This window comes from Artemia franciscana, chromosome 3 (genome assembly GCF_032884065.1).
Source record: "Artemia franciscana chromosome 3, ASM3288406v1, whole genome shotgun sequence".
NCBI classification, from domain to species: Eukaryota; Metazoa; Arthropoda; class Branchiopoda; order Anostraca; family Artemiidae; genus Artemia; species Artemia franciscana.
In genome coordinates, this window is record NC_088865.1 from 32,653,422 (window position 1) to 32,665,797 (window position 12,376).

Genomic DNA, 12,376 nt, shown 5'->3' on the forward strand with positions numbered 1-12,376 from the left:
TTATAAATATTTTTGAAATAACATTCAGTAGAGTCTAGATCCTAAATTTCCACTATCCTTCCCCTGAAAACCCACACAACAAGGAACTATCTTCAATGTTGTTAAGAGACACCAAAGACCCTTTTTCACGGAGAGGAATCAGCAAAAACATTGTCATTCAATTACATCTAAAATATTCTTAATTTTTGGAGTTAGTAGAATATTCGCAATTCTGGAGTAAGTGCGAATAGTTGTGCAGCATAATAATATACAGTCTAGCTACTTTACCTTATTTTCTTTCTATTCAAAAATTGATCAAAGACAGAGCTCTAGCATTTCCTGTAGTGAAGAGGCATGGGCCTTCAATGCATTTTTTTATTTATTTTTTCATTTATTTTCCTAGAACCACGAACCACTTTATATGGAAGGGATGATAAGGGGAAGGGGCTATTCGAGAGGATTCTTTTGATTGGGAATTGAAAGTTCTAGTGCTCTTTCCAAAAATCAAAAGTGGCCCAAGTGCCACCATTCTAGGTGCCCTCCTCCCGAAGGCATCCAATATCAAAACATTGAAATTGTGAAATTTAATTTAAAATGGTCAAAAGGTCAAATAACTATTCATCAGGGGATGGCATGATCCCCCCCCCCACATCTCTAGAGGCAAGAGCCGTAGTTTATACAAGTTGACCGTTGTTTATATTTGGGGTTTGTAATTGGAAAAGACATGTTTGATCCTTGTTGTTCAAAAAGGCTTACGGTATTAAGGTTTAAATATTAAGAGTCCTGATATACTGTAATGGTAGTGCTTAAATTCCACTTAAATTCTTATTTATCACAAAACGCCTTGAAGTGATGATGCTAAGACTCTTTTAGCTACATTTTTTTCCCTCTTAATGGTCACTCTCTTTATTGTTTATTTTCATTTTATATTTATCTGATGCTTTGCTCATGACGGCTTTTATATATTGAGCCGTGACATTTAATAAAAAAAATCCTCTATTTTGCAATAATTTATCGCTGTTTAGCCTTTTGTTATTTGTAACGTGGTAATTAGGCGGAACTTTCAGGTAATACTAAAAGAGATAGATAAAATCAAAATATATTATGTGCATGTGGTTGTCAAAAGGGTATGTCAATAATATCTAAAAAACGGCTGAGGTTTATTTCGGAGGGGTTCATTTGATAGGAAATTGAGAGTTATAATGTCCTTCTTATGAATCAAATGGGATTGAAAGGCAACCAGCCCCTCTCCCACGCTCTTTTTAGACTCCCTACCTCCAAATAATTCCACGCAAAAACTTCGAGGTAGCTATTTTTTTCCAAATATAGACGAAAGATAAAGTAGCAACGCCTCCAGGGATGACATAACCTCCCCCAGCGCTTGTGGTAAGGGCTGTAAATTATGCAAGTTAGCTGCATGTTTGATTCCGAGTCTCCAAATAACTATGGGTATCAAAGTGAAAAATTGCGTCTTCTACTACTACAACTAACGACCACTACCTGTGACTACTACTACTACTTGCGACCACTACTACTACTACTTGTGACTACTTGCCACGGCTTGCTATCTTCTAAAGGTTATTGCGCCATCTGTTCTTATTGAAAACCAAATATATTTTAATAGTTTCTGACAACAATAACTTTGAAAAATAAAAAAAAGTTTCAGTTCAATAAAATCTTGAAGCGCTGAGATTTCCAAGAATACACATGATTATATATTAAACATAAAGTTTATTTTCAATACTTCTTACCAGTCATCTTGATTATTATAGTGATTTGATTTTTTATTTTTCGTCGATGTTTTGAAAAATTAAACCACACTGTTCAAAACACATACAGCTTTTAATAAGGCGCAAATGACGAAACAACATTTAGAAGATACACGGGTGGGAGGGGTATAATAGACAAACTCCTGTTTGTAGTAATTTATGTTTGTTTTAAGCTCGACTTGAGCATTTATTTTAGTTTCTACAACTTTTAGGATGTATTTGATCATCTATATCAGAATCCTTTATCTTTATGTTTGTGATGATTATTTATTTTAAATTATATTCATTTATTGTAATTTCTGGTAATTTAAGTTTGAGTTATTATAGGGCTCTATTTAAATTTTCTCAGGATCGTAGCCTTTACGGGTAACATTAAACTTAATAATTTCTTATATTTTGTGAGTTAGTGTAAAATGCCAATTCCTTTGATGTATCTATTGCAGTCAAAATTCCGTTTTTCGCAATCGAATTTCGCTTGCAATTGGACCAAGCCACTCCTTTCCCACAGTAGGAACTCTTTGATTATGTTGGGAAAAATGAGTAATTTCCTTTCATTTTCCAATTCGGCGAAATGGGATGGCGTCTCAAATTAGTATTAATAGTTTCATAGTTTTATTATATCTAGAGCTTTACTAAGTTAGTTAAAACTTTCTTGGGATTGACTTCCAAAAATATAAAAAAAAACATGAAAAGAAAAATAATTTAAATATGTATGATTGAGGTACTATTTGGACCTATGATCCTTTAAAAACTCCTCTCTTCCTCCATAGCCAAATTTTTTAAAAAAGAAGGTTGGCACATTGCCCTTATTTAAAACAGTATACAGAAAAGAATTTAAATTTTGGTGAAAAAACAAGTGAAGTAGAGGAGTAGGACGAAACGAGCCAAGTCTTTATGCAGTGAAAATACGGGCTAAGTTAAAGCTACAGACAAACCTGTAAGAAAACGGACATGAGTCCATATTTTGTGCAAAAACGACCTATGGCCTGATTTGATTCAAAGATGTGCTAAGTCACAACTTACCAAAATGTACTACCTACTGACTCAGTCCAAATCGAGCAAAGCCCTGACCCTGTCTAAGAGCAAGCTAAGACCAAGTCTTAGAACAACTCACAAGTGACTAAGTGCTGATTCGGTGCAAAACAAGTTATGCCTGACTTGCTGCAATAATGAATAAAAGCTATGAATCATTGTCAAAACGAGCAAAGATCTAAGCTGTTGACTCGCTCGATGTAAAAACGAGCTAATTGTAACAGAAATCCTGGCCTTTACATGGTTGAGAGGGCAGTAGCCCCACTCTTAGTTTGTGTAATTTCTGTTTCTGTTAAGTTTGACCCGACCGTTCCATTTATTTTATGATCGCTTTAGGTTTCATTTATACAGTGATAGTGATTTTTTGTTTGTTTTAAGTCTGACTTTTTCTACGACTTCATTTCTGTTGTTTCAGATTGAAATTTATGTTTTATTAAGGATATTTTAAAAGTTGATTTTGGATCATAAGATGACAACAGCGGTGCCAAAACGTGCATCAATTTACAAAGGATTATGTTTAGTTCTTTATGTTTTTATTTACTTTTTTAGCTGAACTCCTATTAAACTTGAAACTTGGATAGAGTATCAAACAGTTCGTGGTAATGAACTGTAGTAAGAAGCGACCCGGCTCAATAGTAAACGAAACTCTAAAAAACGGATTTTTTATGCTAAAAGATACATCAAAAGGATCTGATTTTCATGCTGATTCTAAATATATAAGTTTCATCAAATTTAGTCTTTGTCATCAAAAGTTACAGGCCTGAGAAAATTTGCCTTATTTTGGAAAATAGGCGGAAACACCCCCTAAAATCACTCCATCGCATTCGGCGTATCAGAGAACCCCTTAGCGAAAATTTCAAGCCCCTATCTAATTTTGAGACAGCCATTTTGTTCCGTATAGTCGAAAACCATAATAACTAGGTCTTTAGGAATTACTTACTCCCCCACAATCCCTGGGGGAGGGGCTGCAAGTTACAAACTTTGACCAGTGTTTACATACAGTAATGGATATTGGGAAGTGTACAGACGTTTTCAGGGGGATTTTATTTGGTTTGGGGGCGGGGTTGAGGGGAGGGGCTACGTGGGAGGATCTTTCCTTGGAGGAATATATCATGGGGGAAGAAAAATTCAATGAAAAAGGCGCAGGATTTTCTAGCATTACTATAAAAAAAACAATGAAAAAATAAACATGAAAACATTTTTCCAATTGAAAGTAAGGAGTAGCATTGAAAATTAAAACGAACAGATATTATTACGCATATGAGGGGTTCTAAAATACTTTAGCATAAAGAGCGAGGTATTTAGGAGGAGATAAATACCTTGCTCTTTATGCTAAAGTATTTTTATTAATTTCAACTATTTATTCTACGACCTTTCTGATTCAGGGGTCATTCTTAAAGAATTGGGACAGAACTTACGATTTAGTGTAAAGAGCGAGGTATTAACGAGGGTACAAACCCCCTCGTATATATAATAAAAATATAAGAATATAAAAGTTTGTTACGTAAGTTAACTCTTAAGCTACGTATATTTTTTACAAATAAAAACGTTCATTAAAAATTAAAATTTCTAGTTGCCTTTTTAAGTAACCGAAAAATTTGAGGGCAAATAGGCCTCCTTCCCCACCCCTTGTTTCTCAAAATCGTCTGATCAAAACTAAGAAAAAGCCATTTAGCCAAAAAAAGAATTAATATACAAATTTCATTTTAAAATTTATGTGCGGAGAGCCAAAATCAAACATGCATTAATTCAAAAACTTTCAGAGATTAAATATATAAAAACAAGTTTTTTAACTTAAAGTAAGGAGCGACATTAAAACTTAAAACGAACAGAAATTAATCCGTATATGAAATGGTTGTCCCCTCCGCAATCCCTCGCTCTTTACACTAAAGTTTGACTCTTTGCCATAATTCTACTTTTTAAAACAATTAAAAGCCTTAGCGTAAAGAGCAAGGGATTGCGGAGGGGACAACTCATTTCATATACGGAGTAATTTCTGTTCGTTTTAAGTTTTAATTTCGCTCCTTACTTTCAGTTAAAAAAAACTGTTTTTTTTTATTATTTAATATATAGTAAGAATAAACTGAAATACAGTCAATTCGCAGTTTAGCAATTTATGTCATCAGAAATAGTTTCTAGGGAAACGTTTGTCCGGAAGTAATATGGCTATCAAAAGTGAAAGGAATTTTCAAAACATGAAACTCGCGAATATAAATGACAAATGTTTTTTCATCATAACTATTATGAACAAATTGTCGGGTTCACCGTCGCTATAACAGTTATTAAATCACGAAGTAAAACAAGCCAGATTAAAGTAGTATGTAACAGGTGCAGGTTACCTGTTTCAGAAGCCTCTAGTCGTAAACGTTATATTACGCAGGTTGTCTTTTATTACATGTCAGCCATACCCGTCCAATGGTTTCAAATTCGAAGCTTCTTTGTCCTTGAGCTGCAAGTTTCATCTAAGTTATGACTTTTGAAGTATGAGAGGCGTTTCGTTATACATGAGGTCTAAATTCCAATTCTGAACAACCCACCCAGCCGGTGATTCCATTCTAGGGATCTCCCATCTAAAATGAGGATTTTTGAGATCTTTATGGGGCAAACTTTTTATTTAGTGGCCGGAATCAGTGCTGCAACAAGTACTCCAAATTTTTACTTAAGTATCAAGTATTAAGTACTCATTGTTTTTTTACTTAAATATCAAGTAATAAGTACTTACCAAATTCTTACTTAAGTATCAAATATCAACTTGCCAAAATTTTACTTAAGTATTACTTCAAGTACTACTTCAAGTATTTATTCTATGTATATATATATATATATATATATATATATATATATATATATATATATATATATATATATAAATATATATATAAATATATATATATATATATATATATATATATATTATATATATATATATATATATATATATATATATATATATATATATATATATATATATATATATATATATATATATATATATATATATATATATATATATATATATATATATATATATATATATATATATATATATATATATATATATATATATATATATATATATATCTATATAAAAATAAGTTGTCTGTCTGTCTGTGGATGTGTGGATGGATGTGTCAGGTGACGTCACCTGAAAAAACTGGATTAGGTGACGTCAAAACTGAAAAAACTAAAAAAAGGCAAAAACTACAAAAAAAACTAAAAACTAATAAAAAAAATAAAAAAGCTAAAAAACTAAAAAAACTATAAAGGTAAAAACCAATAAAAAACTAAAAAAAAAACTGAAAAAACTAAAAAAAGGCAAAAACTACAAAAAAAAACTAAAAACTAATAAGAAAAGTAAAAAAGCTAAAAAACTAAAAAAACTAAAAAAACTAAAAAAATGTAAAAAACTAAAAAAAATAAAAAATAAAAAAAAACTAAAAAAAAGGAAAAAACTGAAAAATAAGCTAGAATAAAGGTAAAAACCAATAAAAAACTAAAAAAAAAAGGAAAAAACTAATAAATGACGACACTCAAAGAGAAAGCGACCAGGACAAAAACTAAAAAAAAAGGCAAAAACTACAAAAAAACTAAAAACTAATAAAAAAAATAAAAAAGCTAAAAAACTAAAAAAACTAAAAAAAGGTAAAAAACTAAAAAAACTAAAACTAAAAAAAAACTAAAAAAGGTAAAAACTAAAAGAACTAAAAAAGAAAAAAATAAATGACGACACTCAAAGAGAAAGCGACCAGGACAAAAGGAATGTTCGATTAGCAATCAACAAAGCACCGGGACACAGGGAGTATAAATGACGACCAGGACACAAGTAAAAAAAAAAAATTAACAAAACTAAAAAGAAGGTAAAAACTACAAAAAAACTAAAAAGAAAAAAAAACTAAAAACTAATAAAAAAACTAAAAAATCTAAAAATCTAAATCAACTAAAAAAGAAAAAAAAAGGAAAAAAATAAAGGAGAAAAACAAAACTAAAAAACGAATGTATATACAGACCGGTACACCGGGATACAAATGACGACCGGGACACAGGGAATATAAATAACGACCGGGACACAGGGACACAACTACAACGGGGACACCGGGGGAAACAGGGGGATATAAATGACGACCGGGACAAAAAAACTAAAAAGAAATAAAAACTAAAAACTAATAAAAAAAACTAAAAAATCTAAAAATCTAAATAAGCTAAAAAAGAAAAAAAAAGGAAAAAAATAAAGGAGAAAAACAAAACTAAAAAACGAATGTATATACAGACCGGGACACCGGGATACAAATGATGACCGGGACCCGGGACACAGGGAATATAAATGACGACCGGGACACAGGGACACAACTACAACGGGGACACCGGGGGAAACAGGGGGATAACCTGACAATCTATTTATATGCAAAGACAATGGGACAGCAAAGAATGTTGTATATTCGCAAGTTTTACGTAGTTAAAACCATATATATATATATATATCTATATTCACAGGTGGGACATAGGGACACAACTACAATGGCGCGTAACTATTATGGCGCGTAACGACTTACGCGCGCGGGGGGGCTTGGGGGGGGGCGCGAAGCGCCCCCACCAACTAGGTGTTGGGGTGGCGCGAAGCGCCACCCCAACAGCTAGTATATATATATATATATATATATATATATATATATATATATATATATATATATATATATATATATATATATATATATATATATATATATATATATATATATATATATATATATATATATATATATATATATATATATATATTCACTTCAGTATTACTTCAAGTACTACTTCAAGTATTTATTCTATGAATATATATATATATATATATATATATATATATATATATATATATATATATATATATATATATATATATATATATATATATATATATATATATATATATATATATATACTAGCTGTTGGGGTGGCGCTTCGCGCCACCCCAACACCTAGTTGGTGGGGGCGCTTCGCGCCCCCCCCCCCCAAGCCCCCCCGCGCGCGTAAGTCGTTACGCGCCATAATAGTTACGCGCCATAATAGTTACGCGCCATAATAGTTACGCGCCATTGTAGTTGTGTCCCTATGTCCCACCTGTGAATATAGATATATATATATATATATATATATATATATATATATATATATATATATATATATATATATATATATATATATATATATATATATGGTTTTAACTACGTAAAACTTGCGAATATACAACATTCTTTGCTGTCCCATGGTCTTTGCATATAAATAGATTGTCAGGTTTACCGACTCTTGAACATGCAACATATAATGGTCCATGGGAAAACAATCTGTATTCAGATCTATACCTCATGATTCTAATGATTGCCCTTGAGCTTTGTTGATGGTGATTGCTAATCGACCATTCCCTGTCCCGGTGTCCCGGTCGTCATTTATATCCCCCTGTTTCCCCCGGTGTCCCCGTTGTAGTTGTGTCCCTGTGTCCCGGTCGTCATTTATATTCCCTGTGTCCCGGTCGTCATTTGTATCCCGGTGTCCCGGTCTGTATATACATTCGTTTTTTAGTTTTGTTTTTCTCCTTTATTTTTTTCCTTTTTTTTTCTTTTTTAGTTTATTTAGATTTTTAGATTTTTTAGTTTTTTTATTAGTTTTTAGGTTTTTTTTCTTTTTAGTTTTTTTGTCCCGGTCGTCATTTATATCCCCCTGTTTCCCCCGGTGTCCCCGTTGTATTGTCTGTTTGTCTGTGGATCTGTGGATCAGGTGACGTCATGTTTCGGCTGACGTCATGAAATTAGTTGCCGTAATTTTTGCTTTGAAGGTGACGTCATTCAAGTTATATAAGACATATGTTCGCGTAGAAATCTATTAATGTTTAAGTTTACAATGACTGATGAAGATGCTCAAAGAGTCTATGGGCACACGTGAAAACATTAAAATTAACTACAAATATGCGTGTCCGATTGCAAAACGATGACTCTGGTCAAACATTTTCAGATCAATTGCTGGCAATGGGAAACGGAAAGCTCCCAGTAGACTCAATTTCAGGACGTATACAACTGCCTGCTGATTTCTGTAATTTAGTGACGTCCAAAAATGAATTGATTGAAAAAGTATTTCCGAATATTCTAAAAAATTATAAAATTAATAAATGGCTAAGTGAAAGAGCGATTCTCGCACCCAAAAATATAGACGTCCACGAAATCAACAATATTGTTTTGACCAAGATTCAAGACCAGGCAGTCCTTTACATGTCAGTCGACACAGTTTTGGAACCAAATGAAGCGGTTAATTATCCATCTGAATTTTTAAATTCCATAGATCTTTCAGGGTTTCCACCACACGTGCTACAACTAAAAATAGGCTTACCAATAATACTTTTAAGAAATATAAACCCACCAAAGCTTTGCAATGGCACTCGACTTGCCGTAAAAAAAAACAATGGAAAACCTAATAGAGGCCACAATCCTGACAGGGCCTTTTGAGGGTGAGGCTGTTCTTATTCCTCGCATTCCCATGATTCCAACGGATCTGCCTTTTCAATTTAAAAGATTGCAATTCCCAATTCGATTAGCATTTGCAATCACCATTAACAAAGCTCAAGGTCAATCATTAAAAAAATGTGGTATTGATCTTAATAGGTGTTGGGGTGGCGCGAAGCGCCATCCCAACAGCTAGTATATATATATATATATATATATATATATATATATATATATATATATATATATATATATATATATATATATATATATGTTTCTGATATAAAGCCCATACTACCTTTTTAAAAAGCCATTCTGGTCCCGGTCGTCATTTATATTCCCTGTGTCCCGGTCGTCATTTGTATCCCGGTGTCCCGGTCTGTATATACATTTGTTTTTTAGTTTTGTTTTTCTCCTTTATTTTTTTCCTTTTTTCTTTTTTTTCTTTTTTAGTTTATTTAGATTTTTAGATTTTTTTTATTAGTTTTTAGTTTTTTTGTAGTTTTTACCATTTTTTTAGTTTTTTTAGTTGTTTTTTTTTTACGTTTGTCCTGGTCGTCATTTATACTCCCTGTGTCCCGGTCGTCATTTGTGTCTCGGTGCTTTGTTGATTGCTAATTTATATTATATTTATATTTATATTTTTTATATTTATTAATATTTTTTTAGTTTTCTTTTTCTCTTATTTTTCAGTTTTTTCCTTTTTTTTAGTTTTTTCTTTTTTAGTTTTTAGTTTTTTTTGTTTTTTACCTTTTTTTAGTTTTTTTTAGTTTTTTTTAGTTTTTTTAGTTTTTTAGCTTTTTTAGTTTTTTTTATTAGTTTTTAGTTTTTTTTTAGTTTTTGCCTTTTTTTAGTTTTTTCAGTTTTTTTTAGTTTTTAGTTTTTTACCTTTTTTTAGTTTTTTTTAGTTTTTTAGCTTTTTTAGTTTTTTTTCTTTTTAGTTTTTTTTGTAGTTTTTACCTTTTTTAGTTTTTTTTCTTCTTTTGTATTAGTGTGAAATAATTCAGACGTCATATGCGGACAAACACGACGTCACTCGACAGACAGACAGACAGACATAACCCACAAACAACTTATTTTTATATATTTTTATTCATATTTTTTTAGTTTTCTTTTTCTCTTTTATTTTTCAGTCTTTTCCTTTTTTTAGTTTTTTTCTTTTTTAGTTTTTAGTTTTTTTTTTGTTTTTTACCTTTTTTTAGTTTTTTTAGTTTTTTTAGTTTTTTAGATTTTTTAGTTTTTTTATTAGTTTTTAGTTTTTTTGTAGTTTTTGCCTTTTTTTAGTTTTTTCAGTTTTTTTTAGTTTTTAGTTTTTTACCTTTTTTTAGTTTTTTTTAGTTTTTTAGCTTTTTTAGTTTTTTTTTTCTTTTTAGTTTTTTTTGTAGTTTTTACCTTTTTTAGTTTTTTTTCTTATTTTGTATTAGTGTGAAATAATTCAGACGTCATATGCGGACAAACATGACGTCACCTGATCCATCCACAGATCCACACACAGACAACTTATTTTTATATATATAGATATGTATATATATATATATATATATATATATATATATATATATATATATATATATATATATATATATATATATATATATATATATATATATATATATATACATATATATATATATATATATATATATATATATATATATATATATATATATATTTATATATGTTTCTGATATAAAGCCCATACTACCTTTTTTAAAAGCCATTCTGGAGGCTTCTTAGCCTCTTCCCTTGCTTATAAAATGTCCCTGTTCATTCCTCTCTTGGAAATCTTAACCAAGAACCAGAATTTCCGTTTTATCGTTTTTAACCGTTTCCCTTGTTCGGCTGGTACACACTCAATGAAGTCCAAGAAAATAATCTAATCGAATTTTCAACACAACGGCTTGAAAGCAAAAGACTTTCAAAATAATTAAGTGCTGTCAAAAATCTCCTGATTGGATCAGACATATCACATGACAGGATTAACACAGTGTGCGTAGAGTTGAACTTCTGGTGATTAGTGTTCAGTCAAATCTGGCACGTTTGAAAAAACACACGGTTATTCTGAAACATGTGGGAATGATAAAAAACAAAGATTGAAAATATTTTTTCCCTTGTTTGGCTGGTAGACACCCAACGAAGTCCAAAAAATAATCTGAACCAATTTTCAACACAGCGGCTTGAAAGAAAAAGACTATCAAAACAATTAAGCGCAGTCAAAAAACTTCTGATTGGATCAGACAGATCAAATGACAGGATTAATACAGTATTCATATAGTTGAACTTCTGGCGGTTAGTGTTCAGTCAAATCTGGCACGTTTGAAAAAATACAGGGCTATTCTGAAACATTTCGGAATGGTGGAAAAAATATTTAAAATAGAAAAATAATCTTTGGATTAGCTTTAAAACAGATAAAAGGTAATAAAGTAGTTCATTCTCTTATTCAATAAGTAAAAACCTTAGCAACAAAAAAACTCAAATTTAAAAGTAAGGAGCCAAGTGAGTCAGTTGCAGACTTTTTTTTAATAAGAGAAACCAAAGCTCAATAATCAAAAATCAATTGATGACATGTCTCACCCTCGGCACCTTTACAAGGAAACTGCCTCAAGTTCTCAAGTTAAATTTCAGACACACTATGAAAATGTATGGCATCTATATCCTTTGGCTGGTTTTCACTCAAGCAAGCCGCAAACTGTGTAGTCAATTCAGATGGTCGGTAAAACCCCCTACAAAAATATATTATAAAATCATGGGCCTGCAGCAAGCCCGCTGATTCAGACGCATTCCATACGGCTGGTCAAACTGCAGAATGAATGAATGAATCAATGAATGAACTTTATTATACGTAAAAGTAAAAAAAAAAGTACTGAGTATTATAAATAAACAAAAACGATAAACAGCAAGAAAACAAATTCAAACTAAAAAAAGACAATATGGACTAATTAACCAGCATCAATATGGAAAAAAGGCTGCAGAGGGTCGAATAAAGTAGATAGTCTTTTTACACAGATCATCACTGGAAGACTGAATCCAACAAGGCATATCTATTAAACCAAATAAAGCAATTATTTTCCTGTTTTGGTGCCATCTAGGAAGCCGGAGGAGGAATTTGCAATA

General features: G+C 31.2%; 2 protein-coding genes across 5 annotated transcripts in view; one reads left to right on the forward strand and one right to left on the reverse strand.

The window, feature by feature from the left end:
* Window positions 1-12,376, reverse strand: part of LOC136025181 (probable methyltransferase-like protein 24) — an 83,194-nt gene that overhangs the window by 55,946 nt on the left and 14,872 nt on the right. The window lies entirely within an intron of this gene.
* LOC136025179 (uncharacterized) overlaps window positions 1-12,376 on the forward strand; it is a 187,732-nt gene that overhangs the window by 45,919 nt on the left and 129,437 nt on the right. The gene's annotated exons all lie outside the window — the stretch shown is intronic.